The sequence below is a fragment of the Pristiophorus japonicus genome, chromosome 14, assembly GCF_044704955.1.
Source record: "Pristiophorus japonicus isolate sPriJap1 chromosome 14, sPriJap1.hap1, whole genome shotgun sequence".
NCBI classification, from domain to species: Eukaryota; Metazoa; Chordata; class Chondrichthyes; family Pristiophoridae; genus Pristiophorus; species Pristiophorus japonicus.
Window position 1 is genome coordinate 149,128,309 of NC_091990.1, and position 17,611 is coordinate 149,145,919.

At 46.5% G+C, this 17,611-nt stretch overlaps 1 protein-coding gene across 2 annotated transcripts in view; it reads left to right on the plus strand.

Moving 5' to 3' along the window:
* Nucleotides 1–681: 681 nt before the first annotated feature.
* bbox1 (butyrobetaine (gamma), 2-oxoglutarate dioxygenase (gamma-butyrobetaine hydroxylase) 1) overlaps nucleotides 682–17,611 on the plus strand; it is a 348,518-nt gene continuing 331,588 nt past the window's right edge. Inside the window, exon 1 of one of the 2 annotated variants that reach the window (XM_070899686.1) lies at nucleotides 682–758. The gene's annotated coding sequence lies outside the window, so the exon portion shown is untranslated. Of the gene's footprint in view, nucleotides 759–4,031; nucleotides 4,060–17,611 lie in introns of those variants that run through there. The other variant, XM_070899687.1, reaches the window with a different exon arrangement.

The following is a 17,611-nucleotide window of genomic DNA, read 5'->3' on the forward strand; positions in this document are numbered from 1 at the left end:
AAAAAGCCAGGAGAACCATTTTTTTTTGGTCACAATTATGCTACAAAGTGCCATGTTCTTTGATGTAATTTACATTATTGTGTTATATGTGAATAAATAAAAACTAGGATTGTCATCTACATTTGGTTTGTTTATTAGCAGTTGTCTTATTTAATATAAACAGGGCAGTAAAAACCTTTTTTTTTCATCCAATATTGCAAGGTTTGCAGTAAACAATCCAAATTGCACAGAGGAACAGCTTCCAGTTCTGATCGACAACCAAAATGCTAACTTTTATGTTCACTCCACAGATGCTGCCTGACCTGTTTGCAGTATTTTTTTTAACAAATTCTGTTCCTGATTTCCAGCATCTGCAGTATTTTGCTGCAATGCAAGTTGTTGTTGTTGTCGTCGTTATGCTCAGAGAGACAGCTTAAATGTGCCCTTGCCTTGGACAGTTGAATATTGAGCCCACAGTTGAAGTACTTCACAATAAACAAGTAAAAAAAAATCCTGGCTCCACCTTCTATCCAGTTCTGGTCTTGGTGGAAACATTGCTGTGAAGTCTGTCACATTGTGCACTTTAAACTCTCCCCAGAACACGTTGATAGTGATTGACTTGCTCCCCTCCTATCTTCACTTTAGTCAAACCGATGACAATCACTGACGATCCCATTGGTACAGTATTTTTATAAAGACACGCAGGGCCACACCCACAAACAACAGCTGCTTGCAGTGAGATGGTGTTCAGCACAAACCTAGGGAGCTGTCGGCCGCAGGTAGGGCGACTGTTTACATCCGCAAACCTCAGTTAACGAGATGTTTGATTTATTTTTGGTTGCGGGGGAAAAATTTTCCAGAGCAGCAGAAAGTACTTCACCCACCACTACCAACGACCCGAGGGGGAGGGGAGGACAAAGAACCAAAAGGGAGAAAAGAAAGATCTGGCGCTGGGTGTAAACCGCGCAAATTAAATTAAACAACATATAAAAACACACACAAGAGCGAGTCTGGCTTTAAAGACAGAAAGCAGCCAGGTTCTCCTGGGACTTATCGTTAAATGGGCCCAGCTTGCTCTCTTCATCTCTCGGCTGCAATTGGTGGAGGGGCCACCAGTTTGAGCCCGCCCCTCGACAGCGATTGGTTAGTCCGAGCTGTCAATCATCTGATTGCACTATAGCTGAGAATATCTGCTGTTGCCTCTCAATGACTCAGCCAGTTTTTCCACTCAGTCTTAGGGTTGAAGCGAATAATATAGATGCATTTAAGGGGAGGCGACATAAACGTATGAGGGAGAAGGGAATGGGGGGGAGGCGATGGGGGTGTTACGCTGACAGAGTTAGACGAGGATAGAATTGAAAAGTAGTGAAGTTATGCTAAACTTGTATCGAACCTTACACAGAGAGTGCAGCGTAAAAGCCGGCATGACTGGTTGGGCCTGTTACTGTGCTGTATATTCTATGTAACCCTATGAAAATCATTGCTGAGTTATCTGATTTTAGTCATGATGAGGGGCGTGTGGATGTGGAGGGAGTGCAGTACTCGAGTTGACCTCACTGAACCTGGGTTGGAAAAAGGGACATTTAGCTGCTGATTTGCTTTCCGGCGTCCCCTGCTGGAAGTACGTGTGTGTTTGGTGAAAACATGACATGGATAGGCTGTGATTCCCCATTTGATGAATAGCCTGACAACATTCCACTGACAATGCACATAATTAAAGAATGGCCACTCAACCAAAGTAGCGAATGGCATCTGTGTTCTTGGAAACCTTTCTCCACCAAGAAACCAATGCTTTCATGAGAAAGGGGAAACAAAATACTGGGAAATAATCTGTTGATGTCACAAGATCAAAGTGGACTGCAACTCAGATCATTTATTATATTGTATCCAATCAATTATATAATTTATTATACTGCTACTGAAGCCCTCATCCATGCTTTTGTTACTTCCATTGCTCTCCTGCCGCCCTCTGTAGAATTGAGCTCATCCAAAGCTTTGCTGCCCATATCCTAACATGCACCAAATCACGCTCACCCCATCCTTGTTGCCCTACATTGCCCGATACGGCAAGATCTCGATTTAAAAATTCTCATCCTTGTGTTGTTAAGTCCTTCCATGGTCTCGCCCTTCTCTATCTCTAATCTCCTTCCAGCCCTACAACCCTCTGAGCTATCTGCACTCCTTCAATTCTGGCCTCTTGAACATCCCCGCTTTCAATCTTTTGAATGTGCAGAATATTTTCCTCAAACGCTCAGCTTTAGTGAACAGATTGTTAGATCTGAGCAATTCACTAACTATTGAAATATTGCAGATATAGCAACTGCAATAGAATCATAGAAATTTACAGCACAGAAGGAAGCCATACGGCCCATCGTTCTGTGTGGATATATGAGTATATTGTTGAGAATATAATTTGGGATTGTTGCAGGAGTTAATATGAATATTTATAACTCAAATAATAATTTGGATCACCATATCTTGTCCTTAAGTATTTATTATGTAGCTCTAGTTATAAGAGGATGTTTATACTTCATACAACATGTTCTGTCTTTGTTGGCAAGCAAATAAATACTTATGAGATTTGAACAGATTCTTATTTCTGAACTATGTTGGAAAGCATGCACTATAGTACAGTCAAACTGCATCTGTACAAAGTTGTGGGGATCAGTTAAGTAACTGTTAACAGGACATTATGTACAAACCGTTCAGCTCACAACGGTAGGATGTCTGGACCCAGTAAAATTTATCTAATTAAGAAGTTTGGTTTGATAAGTCTCCACTGTACTAATGTAATATTAAAAAAGAGTTGAAAACAAACTTAGAGACAGTACTGCCTTGTTTCGTTCTAATACTAAAGCCTTTAATTACTGCTAACAGTTGACCAGAGCTTCAAACAGGTATTGGTCAAGTATCTGATTATATAATCGTTATGGAAAAGTTTCCAATGTTCAATTTTACCCACTTATCTGCGTAATTTTTTTGGCGTGACCGTTTTTTTTGGGAGTAAGTAAAAATCTCCAAGCTTCCCCAAAGTTTCTGCACCAGCGTAATTCAGTTAGGTACAATGGGCTCAATTTTCCCCAAGCCCGTTTTCTGGCATATTGTCAGAGTTAAGCCCGTTTTTCTAGGCCAGAAATGTGGCAGAAATATTTTGCCAAAGCTTCCCCAATGTATAATTTGAATTTGGGACCGCGCAACGTGTCCAGTCACCTCGAGGAGCGGAGCCTGCTAACTGCCGAAAATCGAAGCTGCACCTTCTGCACCAATGGACACGCATGTTCAGTACAGCTCGGATTTGGCAATCGGCCATTTTTAAAGAGCCAGTTGTGCGTGTGAGAAGGAGTGCTGTGAGAGCATTGGGAAAATCGTAGCTGGAGCAATACAAGATGCAACGCAGCGCAAGGACCAATAATTTCTTACAGGAAGAAGTGGAGGCACTGGTTACTGAGATTGAGAATACATGGCAGGAGCTGGACGCCAGCAGAGGTCATATAAAAGTTGCATCCAAAGAAATGAAGAAACGCTGGAACCAAGTTGCAGAAGATTACTGCGCAGTGGTGACCACCATGAGATCTGGAGGCCAGTGTAAGAAGAAATGGCAGGACCTTGGTCAAGTAGTTAGTGTAAGTAATATTTTCATTTATTCAATGGAATTGCAATTGTAAATGTGACCATCTGTATATGTCCCACCCAGCAGAAAGACACCCTCTCTAAAAAGTTGCATTTTCGTCTTTGCAGAGGAAGGTGGTGCATGATAAAAGGGAAAGAACTTGAACAGGACGGTAAATCTGCACCCACTGACACCCTTGGAAGAGAGATTCGCTGCTTTGATGGGTCCTACCTGGAAAAAAAGCAATCAGTACTGCACAAGCTGGGCCCACACTCGAGGGAGAGGGTAAGTCCTGCAAATTCATCATGGTCCTTCAAATCAGCCTGCTGCCTGGTCTGCAATATGTGAGCCTACTCATGCTACCCACCCTGCCTCCTCCTCTGCTGCTAACCATTTGACTGTTCTGTTATATTTTGCAGAACTTGGCTCCCACTGTTGAACTGACTTTGGAGGAGGTGCCGCTCATGGAGGTGACAGCCCCTTCCATGACTAGTGTTGTTATGTATGAAGAAAGAGTCTGACTGAATACTGTGAGCTCAAAGTGAAGTGTGACCTTAGTCCTTTATTGCAGGTCTCCAGAGTGCCTCTCCAACCTGTGAGAGGCCTTCTTAAGTACCTATGCTCCCAAGGGATTATGGGATCCCTTGGGACTCCAGGGGATGAGCCCTCTTGTGGCTGTACAGGGTATATACAAGTTTACATGTATAACAACACTCCGCGCCCCCCCCCCCCCCCCCCCAAAGTTAACAGTGTAACTATTTACAAGGTGAGTCCATCTGGGGCCCTTCTTGCCCTGGTTGATCGTCTCGGTGCAAATGCTGGTATTGGTGAATCATCTGTTGGGCCCTTGCTGGGCTGCTGAGCAGCTGGCCTTGCTGAGCTGCCTGTTGTGGTGAGTCCTGCTGGGGTGCTCTATGCTTCATGGCCAACCGTGGTGCCAGTTGCCACTGGTGTGTATGTTGGGGAGTCAAAGAAGGTAGGATCCAAAGCAGGTTGCTCAGGATAGTCCACGAATCTGAGTTTGATTTGGTTCAAGTGTTTTCGGTGAATGAGTCTATTTGAAAGTTTGACCCGAAACACCCTGCTCTCCTCTTTGGCCACAACAGTGCTGGGAAGCCACTTGCGACCTTGTCCATAATTCAATACAAATACAGAATCATTGATTTCAATTTCGCGTGACACATTTGCGCTATCATGATATGTACTTTGTTAAAGCCGCCTGCTCTCTACCTATTCATGTAGATCAGGGTGAACTAATGAGAGCCTTGTCTTAAGTGCCCTTTTCATGAGTTCAGCAGGTGGAATCTTAGTGAGCGAGTGGGGTCTCGTGCAGTAGCTAAGCAGAACTCGGGACAGGCGAGTCTGCAGTGAATCTTCTGTTACCCTCTTCAAGTCCTGCTTGATGGTTTGCACTGCTCTCTCTGGATGCTGGTTTAAACGGGGCAGATGTAACATGTTTGATCCCGTTATGGATCATGAATTCTTTGAACTCGGCACTGGTAAAACATGGCCCGTTATCGCTCACAAGGACATTGGGCAGGCCGTGCATTGCAAACATGGCCCGCAGGCTTTCAATGGTGGCAGCAGACATGCTTGTCGACATTATCTCATATTCAACCCATTTGGAGTACGCATCTACAACCACAAGGAGCATTTTTCCCAAGAACGGGCTTCATAGTTGACATGGACCCAAGGCCACGGTTGAGAGGGCCAAGACCATAAACTCAGTGGTGCCTCCCTGAGTGTATTGCTTAACTGCGAGCATGTGCTACATCTGTGCACGGAGGACTCCAAGTCCGCATCGAAAGCGGGCCACCACATGTGGGATTTGGCTATCGCCTTCACCATTACGATGCCTGGGTGGGTACTGTGGAGGTCACTTATGAAGGAGTCTCTGCCCTTCTTGGGGACCACTACCCGGTTGCCCCACAGAAGGCAGTCTGCCTGTACAGATATTTCATCTTTGCGCCGCTGGTACGGCTTTATCTCTTCCTGCATTTCCACTGGGACACTGGACCAGCTCCCGTGAAGCACTCAGTTTTTTACTAGGGACAGTAAGGGGTCCTGGCTCATCCAGGTTCTAATCTGTCGGGCCGTGACGGGTGATTGCTCACTCTCAAATGCTTCCATAGCCATGACTAAATCTGCGGGCTGCGCCATTTCCACCCCCGTGGTGGGTAATGGCAGCCTACTGAGAGCATTGGCACAGTTTTCTGTGCCTGACCTTTGGCGGATGGCGTAGTTTATGCAGACAACGTGAGTGCCCATCTCTGGATGCTGGCCGATGCATTAGTATTTATCCACTTACTCTCGGAAATCAGGGATATTAGTGGCTTATGGTCAGTTTCCAATTCCAATTTTAGCCCAAACAGATATTGATGCATTTTCTTTACCCCATAGACACATGCTAACGCTTCTTTTTCAATCATGCTGTAGGCTCTCTCAGCCTTGGACAGACTTCTGGATGCATAAGGAACCAGTTGCAATTTCCCAAAATCATTAGCTTGTTGCAATACACACCCGACACCGTATGACGACGCATCACATGCTAGTACCAAACACTTACATGGATCAAACACAAGCAATTTGTTTGAGCATAACAATTTTCTAGCTTTTACAAAGGCATTTTCTTGGCTTTTGCCCCATACCCATTCATCCCCTTTATGCAATAAGGTGTGCAGTGGTTCTAACAGTGTGCTGAGACCCGGTAAGAAGTTACCAAAGTAGTTCAGGAATCCTAGAAACGACCGCAGCTCCGTCACGTTCTCGATTGCCTCCGTCTTCGAATCGGTGGGCCTGATGCTGTCCGTTGTGATCCTCCTCCCCAGGAACTCCACTTCAGGTGCCAGGAAAACGCCACTTCAAGTGTTTCAACCTGAGCCCCACATGGTTGAGTTGACTAAGAACCTCCTCCAGGTTCTGCAGATGCTCGACTGTGTCCCGACCTGTGACCAAGATGTCATCCTGGAAGACCACCATGCAAGGGACCGACTTCAGTAATCTTTCCATGTTTCTCTGGAATATCGCCGTGGCTGATCGAATTTTTCACACCTTCCGAGGTTGCGGGTCGCAATGGTGGGGTGCAGCAAGGTACACCCAGAGCCCCACCTTCCGAGGTTGCGGGTCCCAGTTGTGTGGTGCAGTGAGGCACATCCAGGGCCCCATCTTCCGAGGTTGCTTGTCCCAGTGGTGTGGTATAGTGAGGCACATGCAGGGCCCCACTGTCCCAGGCTGCGGGTCCCCGTGTTGGGGTGCGAACCACACCCGTGGGGAGGAGGGAAAGGAGAGCTCGATTGCGCTCTCCTGAGGTGCAGGATCTAGCAGATGTGGTTTCAAATGATGTAATTGAGTGCGGAGAGCATTAACCTTATCCGATCACTCCTGGACGCCATCAGTGGGGTGAGTGATGAGGTAGCGGGACTGTTGGGAGAAGTAACAGCAATGACACGAGAAATGGGAACGATATCCGGGACCGCCACGAGGAATGGAATGTCAGAGATAGTGCAAACCACGTCACTGACCATGAGGGAGGGAGTGTTGCAGGTAGTTCAGACAGTTTTACTCAACATGAGGGAGGGAATATTGCAGGTCGTTGAGACACTGTCAGGGCGCATGAGGAACAGTATGTTGGAGTTAGTTGCTGCAATAAGGGAACAAGCCCAGAACCCGCGCCCATTGACAGAATCAACTGTCACTCCCACTCCAATCCCGGCACCAGCCTCTGAAGAGCCCAAAACTGGGCCCTCCAACTTGGCACCTGATGCTGACGCCCCTCACCCTCAAGAGGTCCGCAGCACCCGAGATGTTAGAAAGAATAAGGTTGGTATCAAGCCCAGAAACAATGCGCCACCGTGGGTGGGCAGGGGTGGTGGTGTGTCCAAGACCAAGCACAGCGGGCGCTCTTAGAATAAGGGGGATGAGAGATGGGTGCAGCCTTTCTTGCTGCTGTTGTTGTTGTTATTACTATTATTACTGTTGTAACTGTTCTCAAATTAAAAGTTTCTTGTAAGTTTGTAAATTTACAAGTTTTTAAGTGATCTTAAAGTTTGATACAAGAATAATTTTATTTAAGTTAAATACATTGTAAACTTTTGAATAAAATATATTTACATTAAAACTGAATCATGTTCATTAACGCAACACGTTATGGAACAACTCCAAACAGTGAACGTGTCCATGTGGAATAGTTGTCGCTGAGCCCTCCGGCATCAGTAAAGCGTTCACGGATGAGCTGCTAGTGCAAGGCTCGAGCAATCGTTAAAGGAGCACGATGGCCCGCTCTCCTCCGCCATCGTGCTCCGGCCTCAGACACTTGCATGGCTTCCTCGTAGTCGTCGTCCTCCTCCTCCTTCTCCTCCTGCTCGTCATCTGCATCTTCCACAGCATTATCATCAGCCACTGTCACCGCAGGTGGATCTTCTACTACCAGATGGTCGCTGCCTCAGGATGGCTAAGTTATGTAGCATACAACAGTGAACTGATTAACAATCTCGGAGGAGTACAGCAAGTAGCCTCCGGATTGGTCCAGGCATTGGAAACGCCATTTCAATATGCCATTGGTCCTCTCAATGATGCTGCGTGTCGCAATGTGCGACTTGTCGTATTGACGGTTAGCTTCCGTCCGGGTTACGCGCAGGGGCGTCATGAGCCAGGTGGCGAGGCCGTACCCTTTATCTCCCAGTAGCCAGCTCTGCCCTTCTGGCTGTTGCTGAAACATGGCAGATATAATGCTGTCGCTTAGGATGAATGCATCATGGGTGCTCCCAGGGTATCTTGCATCGACTGACATGATACGATGCATGTCATCACACACGAGCTGCACATTAACGGAGTGGAAGCCTTTTCTGATCCTGTACATCTCGGAATCCTTCAAAGGTGCTCACAAGGTGATGTGGGTACAATCAATGCAGCACTGTAGCTTTGGGAAGCCAGCAATCCTGGAGAAGGCCACAGCCCTGTCGTGGATTGCTTGGGCGGTGATGGGAAACTTTATGAAGTCATTCCTACGCGCGTACAGTGCAGCCGTGACCTGGTGAATGGAGACATATGTTGCATGTTGAGAGATGGCACACACGTCCCCAGTTGTAGCTTGCAACGATCCGGAGGCATAGAATGAAAATGCAGCTGTAACCTTCACTTCAACTGACAAAGCAGTCCTTCTGATGCTTCTAGGTTGCAGATCTGCTTTGACCAACTCACAGATCTCACTTACAACTTATTTGCGGAAATGTAGCCTTCTGACACAGTCTGCATCACTCAGGTGGAGGTACGAACGCCTGTCTCGATATGCCCGAGATGGGGAAGGCCTCCTGCCCAGCACCCTACGGGCTCTGATGTTCCTGATGCAATGAAGTCGAATCAATTGTCTCCTATGTAGTACCATGATGCAGAAGGCTCGCACAAGAAATTTAACCTTTGAAAGAAGCTCAAAACGGCAGGAAAGCAGGCAGAACAGGTTCGCAGTTGTATCTCTCCAGGTCTGTATGGATGGACCACATCGAAAGGTGATGTGACTTCTCCTCTCTTCCCCCCGCCCCCCCTTTACTTATTGGAGTCTTGTGACTTTTCTCTCTCTCTCCCTCCCTCTTCCCGGGCTCCAAGCCTTCCGATTGGCACCTCGCTCTATCTCTCCCTCCCCCGCCCCCACTTTACTAATTGGAGTCTTGTGACTTTTCTCTCTCTCTCCCTCCTCCTCCCCGAGCTCCAAGCCTTCGAATCGGCACCTCGCTCTCTCTCCTCCACCCCGCCGCCCCGACCCCACGGCTTGTTTTGTAGCCTGTGTCCGGGCGTGGGACCGATTCAGCCAGCCAAACCTATGACCCTCCAGCTCTGCTTCAAGCCGTTTGGTGGTGGTGTGTGAGTAAGTTTAAAAAATAAGAGAACTTCTGAAATCCAACAAATTTACACTTCTACGTTGACAGATAAAACAAAGTTGAAATTTATTATTGATTTTGACAGTGTTCTTGACTCCCTCCAAAATCTTCAACTTAAAAATAAAGGCATCTTTCAGCGCAGATTTGTCAATGTGCACTGGTTTTCTTAACTCACCAGAGGGTTTTTCGGGAGTGGCCAGATACGCCGTCCTAAGAGAAAAAAGTGTTGTGCCAAACTGCGAACAATTGAAAAAACTGGCGCAGACATCAGGGAACGTTTGACGTAATAAAAAACTAGCCTAGAAAAATCGTACCTAAGTCAGTTATGCTGGCCCAGATTGCGGGGGAAACTTTGAAAAAAATAAATACGGCAAAAAAAAAACGGCCGCGCCAAAAAAATGGTGCAAATGAACGAGGAAAATTGAGCTGAATATTTTTAGGCTATGATTTTGTTGCGTCATAGCGGGCGTATCCTGATGTCTGCACCAGTTTTTGAGATTTAAGCCAGTCTGGCCAACTTACATTTTTCCTAGCATACAGGGGCTCAGGACTGGCTTCCCCCTCCTCCCCCCTCCCCCTCCCCCTCCTCCTCCTCCCCCCTCCCCCTCCTCCAGCTTCTTTTGAAGCTGCTGAGGTGGTCAGTATTGAGGATGAAAACAGAGCTTTTAGAAAATGATAATTTATAGCCGAAGGGTTCACATCTCATATGTAAGAAATATAAGTGGCTGGCAGTTTGGTTCAGCATCTACCCCACAACTCACCCCCGGGGCTTTTTTTGAAGTCGAGCCCATAAGCCCCTGTGTCCGGGCGAGGGAGCAATTCTGCCGTCGACGCTGTTGTGTATGGAAAAAGAGTCAGACTAAACACTGTGAGCTCAAAGTAATGTGTGACCTTAGTCTTTTATTGCAGGTCTTCAGAGTGCCTCTCCAACCTGTGAAGCCTCCTTAAATACCTGTGCTCCCAAGGGATTATGGGATCCCTTGGGACTCCAGGGGTTGAGCCCTCTGGTGGCTGTACAGAGTAAATACAAGTATACATATATAACAACACTCTTCCCCCCCCTCCCCCCAAAGTCAATAGTGTAACTATTTACAACGTGAATCGATCTGGGGCCCTTCTTGCCCTGGTTGATCGTCTCGGTGTGAAAGCTGGTGTTGTTGAATCATTTGTTGGGCCCTCGCTGGGCTGCTGTGCAGCTGGCCTTGCTGGGCTGCCTGGTGTGTTAGGCCCTGCAGAGCTGCTGTAGATGATGGGTTCTGCTTCGTGGTCAACCGTGGTGCCAGTTGCCACTGGTGTGTATGTTGGAGGATCATAAAAGGTAGAGTCCAAGGTGGGTTGCTCAGGATAGTCCGTGAATTTGAATTAATAAAAGCAGACCTGCACCTTAGAAGCGTCCGGACGACTGCTTTGTCAGTTGAAGTAAAGGTTACAGCTGCCCTTTCATTTTATACACCTGCATCATTCCAGTCCACAACTGGGGATGTGTATGCCATTTCTCAACATGCCACACATATCTGCATTCGGCAGGTGACTGCTGTATTATATGCCCGGAGGAATGACGACATAAAGTTCCGCATGACCACCCAGGCAATGCATGACAGGGTTGTGGGCTTCTCCAGGATTTCTGGCTTCCCCAAAGTGCAGGGCTGCATTGATTGTACCCACATCGCTTCGCGAGCACCTTTGCAGGATTCCGAATGTACAGGAACAGAAAAGGCTTCCACTCCATGAACGTGCAGCTCGTCTGTGACGACATGCATCGCATCATAGCAGTTGGTGCGAGATACCCTGGCAGCACCCATGATGCGTTCATTCTACGCGATAGCACTATATCTGCCATGTTTCAGCAGCAGTCAGAAGGGCAGAGCTGGCTGCTGGGAGACAAAGGGTACGGCCTGGCTCATGACGCCCCTACACGTAACCCGGACAGAAGCCGAGCGGGAATACAACATGTCGCACGTTGCGACGCGCAGCATGATAGCGAGGACCATTGGCATCTTGAAGCCACGTTTCCAATGCTTGGACCATTCTGGAGGCTACTTGCAATACTCCCCTAAGATTGTCAGTCAGTTCACTGTTGTCTGCTGCATGCTGCACAACTTAGCCATTATGAGGCAACAGCAGCTGGTAGTAGAAGACCCACCTGAGGTGAGAGTGGCTGATGATGAGGAGGAAGATGCAGATGACGAGGAGGAGGAGGAAGCCATGCAACTACTCGAGCCTTGCGCCAGCAGTTCATCCGTGAACGTTTTGCTGCCTGAAGGCTCAGCGGCAATTATTCAAAATGGGCCATGTTTACTGTTTTGGACCTGTTCCGTAATGTTGTGTTGTGTTAATAATAGAACAAATATGTAAATGATTCTTCTTTAGTTCAAAAAGTTGTGTTAATAATGGAACAAATAATGCAAATGATTCAGTTTTAATTTAAAATATATTTTATTCAAAATTTTAACACTTGTTTGCACTTAATTTAACCTTAAAAAAATAGTCTTGCATCAAACTATAAACTATTCAGTTAAGATCACTTACAAACCTTTAAACTTGTAAATTTACATCACTTACAAAAAACTTTTAATTTGAGAACAATTACAACAGTAACAACAATAATAATAACAACACTAACAACAACAGCAGCAAACAAAGGCTGGACCCATCTCTCTTCCACAGTATTCTAACACTGTCCACTGCACTTGGTCTTGGTGACTCCACCCCTGCCCGCTGGCGGTGATGCAGTGTTTCTCAAGTTGGTACCAAGCTTATTCTTTCGAGCATGTCTGATAATGCGCACTTTTTGTTGGCGGGGCTGGGGGGGGTGCGTGGGCAGGCGATAACGTGAAAGGCCTGGCTTGGGCCTCTTCAGAGGTAGGTCTGGGGATTGGAGTGGGAGTGGCAGTTAATTCTGTCAATGGCCACAGGGTCTGGGCTTGTTCCCTTATAGCAGCAGCTACCTCCGACATTCCCTCCCTCATGTGCTCCGCCAACGTCTCAACTACCTCCGACATTCCCTCCCTCATGTGCTCCGCCAGCATCTCAACTAACCGTGACATTCCGTCACACTGTCGGTGCACGAGGATCAGCTACCTGCAACATTCCCTCCCCAATGTTCTCCGACCATGTAGCAGCTGCCTGCGACATTCCATCCCTAATGCGATATTGTTGTTACTTCTCTCGACAGTCCTGGTACCTCATCACCGACCAATGGTGTCCAGGAGTGATCGTGTAAGGTCAATGCTCTCCCCACTCATTGCCATCATCTGAACCACATCTGTTACATCCTGCATTTCAGGAGAATGCTGTCGAGCTCTCCTTCCCAGCCTCAACCTGGGTGTGGCTTGTTGCACCCCACTGGGACCCGCAGCCTCGGACAATGGGGCCCTGGTTGAGGCTCGCTGCACCCCACAGGGACCCACAGCCTCGGACGGTGCGTCACGGGGTGTGTTTTGCTGCACCCCACTGGAACCCGCAGCCTTGGACAATGTGAAACCATGAAATGTCCCAACACTCGCACCACTCAAAAAATGTCTGGCACCTCAATGGGCGGCACCAGCAGCTCCTCCAGAGTGAGTACAAGAGTAGGGGCTTCATTCCCTCCCCCCCCCCCCCCCCCCTCACCACCATGCTCTTGGTCTGGAAGGTAGGATTGGAAGATGTTCTCCTCTTCAGGCTCATCCGTGTCTGAATCTTCTTCTGCATCGGCTTCAGCCTCGTCAGGTTGGCCTCAAGTTCTGCAAAATATAACAGAACAGACAAATGGTTAGCAGCAGAGGAGGGGCAGGGTGGCATGAGTAGGCACATACAGCGCAGGCAGCAGGCCCATTTGAAGGACCACGATGAATGATAGCGGTTTGCATCAACCGAAGTGTAGCTGACAGAGACATCCCCATTAGCCGAATCATGACTAGCCCGCGCAGTACTTAACATTTAGCAAGGCCAGACAGTGGAATTTGCAGGACATACCCTCTCCCTCGAGTGTGGGCCCAGCTTGTGCAGTGGTGGTTGCTTTTCTCCAGGCAGGACCCATCAAAGCAGCGACCCTCTCTTCCACGGGTGTCAGTGGTTGCAGATTTGCCGGGCCACCTCTTATTTGAGTTCTCTCTCTGTTGTGGGCCACCTTCCTCTGCAAAGATGCAAATATAACTTGTCAGAGAGGGTGTCTTTCTGCTAGGTGGGACATACAGATGGTTACATTTACAATTGCAATTCCAGTGAATAAATGAAAATATTACTTACACTAACTGTTTGACCAAGGTCCTGCCACTTTTTGCACTGGCCTCCAGACCTCGGGGTGGTCACGATTGCACAGTAATCTTCTGCAAGTTGGTTCCATCATTTCTTCATTTCTTTTAGTGTAACTTTTTTTTGACCTTTGCTGGTATCCAGCTCGTGCCACCCGGCCTCAATTACATAACCACCAGCCTCCACTTCGTCCTGTGAGAAATTCTTGGTCCTTGAGCCGGGTTGCATATTGCAGCTCCAATTTTTTCCACCCAGAAGAAAAATTCCCATGCACAACTGACTTTTTAAAAATGAATGAATGCAGACTGGGCATGCGCGCCCATACCAGTCACGTAAAAAAACAGCATTTTCTTTAACGTGCATGCGCAGAAGGGGGAACCTCCTTTTTTCGGCGCAGACCTTCGGTTCCATCCCCCAAAGCTAAAGGACAGGCTGCGCGGCGCCAATTTCAAAAATTAGAATGGGGAAACTTTAAAGTTTTTTTTTGGTGTAGTCGGGCCCCAAAAAAATGGTCGTAACTCTTCAAATACGGCAAAAAATGACATTGGGGTAAATTGAGTCCCTGGATTCTCCCCCGGTGCTTTTCATGATAGACAACACAGAGTCACTTTCTTGCTATTCTGAATAATTACAAAACAAATTTTTACAAGTTTTAATACATTAATCATTTTAAAACTAATTAGTAAGTTTTCCTTGACTGTCACAATGATTTTTTGTCTGCCAGTCAAAAGAGATGGGTCCCAAAATTCCACACTGTCTTTGGCATGTTTGCAGTGCTAATTTGAGGCAAGTACTTTTTCTAGCCATTAATTGGGGTGGGGGCAAGGTGGGGGAAGAGAACCATTTCCGCCAGTTTTACACCTCAAAATCAGTATCCCCAAACTTCCTCGAATGGTTTGTCCCTTTCCATGATGCACCTGCAGAGTCCCCAATACTTGCAGTGCAGAAGGTGTGCGTTAGAATGAGAAATATAACTCCCAGCTGTTCCAGGATCAGCTGAGACTTGTGCAAGTGAGGAGCTTTGAACCTAAAGATTGCTGAAAGTTTGAGTGGCGATTATTGCAGCTGAGAACAACTTTTCGGAGCAATTTATTTTTGCATTCAGCACACATAGTCTTGGACTTGCTTCTGATTGCCTGTACGATATGAGACCACCAGGAGATCTTCCCTCCCTTCAACCCACTGTATGGCTTTTCATGAACATGTACGGCATTCCCCAAGAACATACCGCAGGAGAGAATGGAGGAAAGGAGAATAAGGCAGCATCTAAGGTGGATGCATAAACCCTTAGGTCATAAACCAGATTGCTGAACACATACAATCTTGGGGAATATCCAGGTCAATATCCTAAAACATTGTCTAACATTTTATCCTTCTTCAATGTTTTTGTGATCAAAAGATAAGATTTGCAAGCATACCTACTTGTGGTTTAACAGTAATTGTTAAACTAGTTGTTATCTGTTTGTTCAAGATTGTAAAAAAAAAAAGTTAGAACATATCTATGTAAGAACATAAGAACATAAGAAATAGGAGCAGGAGTAGGCATTTGGCCCCTCGAGCTTGCTCCGCCATTCAATGAGATCATGGCGATCTATCTTAACTCAAATCGTGCTTGACAAATCTTCTAGAATTTTTTGAGGATGTAGCTAGTAGAGTGGACAAGGAAGAACCAGTGGATGTGGTGTATTTGGACTTTCAAAAGGCTTTTGACAATGTCCCACACAAGAGATTGGTGTGCAAAATTAAAGCACATGGTATTGGGGGTAATGTATTGACGTGGAAAGAGAACTGGTTGGCAGACAGGAAACAGAGAGTCGGGATAAACAGGTCTTTTTCAGAATGGCAGGCAGTGACTAGCGAGGTGCCGCAGGGCTCAGTGCTGGGACCCCAGCTATTTACAATATACATCAATGATTTATATTAAGGAATTGAGTGTACTATCTCCAAGTTTGCAGATGACACTAAGCCGGGTGGTGGTGTGAGCTGTGAGGAGGATGCTAAAAGACTGCAGGGTGACTTGGACAGATTAGGTGAGTGGGCAAAATTATGGCAGATGCAGTATAATGTGGATAAATGTGAGGTTATCCACTTTGGTGGCAAAAACACGAAGGCAGAATATTATCTGAATAGTGGCAGATTAGGAAAAGGGGAGGTGTAACGAGACCCGGGTGTCATGGTACATCAATCATTGAAAGTTGGCATGTAGGTAAAGCAGGTGGTGAAGAAGGCAAATGGCATGTTGGTCTTCATAGCTAGGGGATTTGAGTATAGGAGCAGGAAGGTCTTACTGCAGTTGTACAGGGCCTTCGTGAGGCCTCATCTGGAATATTGTGTTCAGTTTTGGTCTCCTAATCTGAGGAAGGACATAGTTGCTATTGAGGGAGTGCAGTGAAGGTTCACCAGACTGATTCCCGGGATGGCAGGACTGACATATGAGGAGAGACTGGATCGACTGGGCCTGTATTCACTGGAGTTTAGAAGGATGAGAGCGGATCTCATAGAAACATATAAAATTCTGATGGGACTGGACAGGTTAGATGCTGGAAGAATGTTCCCAATGTTGTGGAAGTCCAGAACCAGGGGACACAGTCTAAGGATAAGGGGTAAACCATTTAGGACCGAGATGAGGAGAAACTTCTTCACTCAGAGAGTTGTTAACCTGTGGAATTCTCTACCCCAGAGAGTTGTTGATGCCAGCTCGTTGGATATATTCAAGAGGGAGTTAGATATGGCCCTTACAGCTAAAGGGATCAAGGGGTATGGAGCGAAAGCAGGAAAGGGGTACTGAGGTGAATGATCAACCATGATCTTATTGAATGGTGATGTAGGCTCGAAGGGCCGAATGGCCTACTCCTGCACCTTTTTTCTATGTTTCTATGTTTCCATTTGCTACACTCTCCCCATATCACAGAATGTTGTCTGTCTTGAATATATTCAACGACTGAGCTTCCACAGCCCTCTGGGGTAGAGAATTCCAAAAATTCACAACCCTATGAGTGAAGAAATTTTTCCTCAGCTCAGTCTTAAATGGCCGACCCCTTATTCTGAGACTGTGACCCCTGGTTCTAGACTGCCCAGCTTAGGAGAAACATCGTTCCTGCATCTACCCTGTGAAGCCCTGTAAGAATGTTGTTTCAATGAGATCACCTCTCATGCTTTTGGAACATAGAGGCCTCGTCTATTCAATCTCTCCTCATAGGACAATCCCCCCATCACAGGAATCAGTCTGGTGAACCTTCGTTGCACTCCATCTGTGGCAAGTATATCTTCCCTAGGTAAGGGGATCAAAACTGTACATAATACTCCAGGTGTGGTCTCACCCGGGCCCTATATAATTGCAATAAGATATCTTTACTCTTATACTGAAATCCTCTTGTAATAAAGGCCAACATATCATGTGCTTTCTTAATTGCTTGCTGTACCGGCATGTTAACTTTCAATTATTCGTGTACAAGGATATCCAGGTCCCCCTGAACACCAACATTTCCCAATCTCTCAACATTTAAAAAATACTCTGCTTTTCTATTTTTCCTACCAAAGTGAATAACCTCATATTTCTCCACATTATATTCCATTTGCCACGTTCTTGCCTACTCACTTAGCCTGTCTATATCCCCTTGAAGCCTCTTTGCATCCTCCTCGCAACTTAAATTCCCACCTAGCTTTGTATCATCAGCAAGTTTGGCTATATTACATTTGGTCCCCTCATCTCATCTAAATCATTAATATATTGTGAATAGCTGAGGCCCAAGCACTCATCCTTGCGGTACTCCACTAGTTATAGCCTGCCAACCCGAAAATGACCTGTTTATTCCCACTTTCTTTTTTCAGTCTGTTAACCAATCCTCAATCCATGCAATTATATTACCCTCAATCCCATGAGTCCTAATTTGGTTTGCCTTCTGAAAATCCA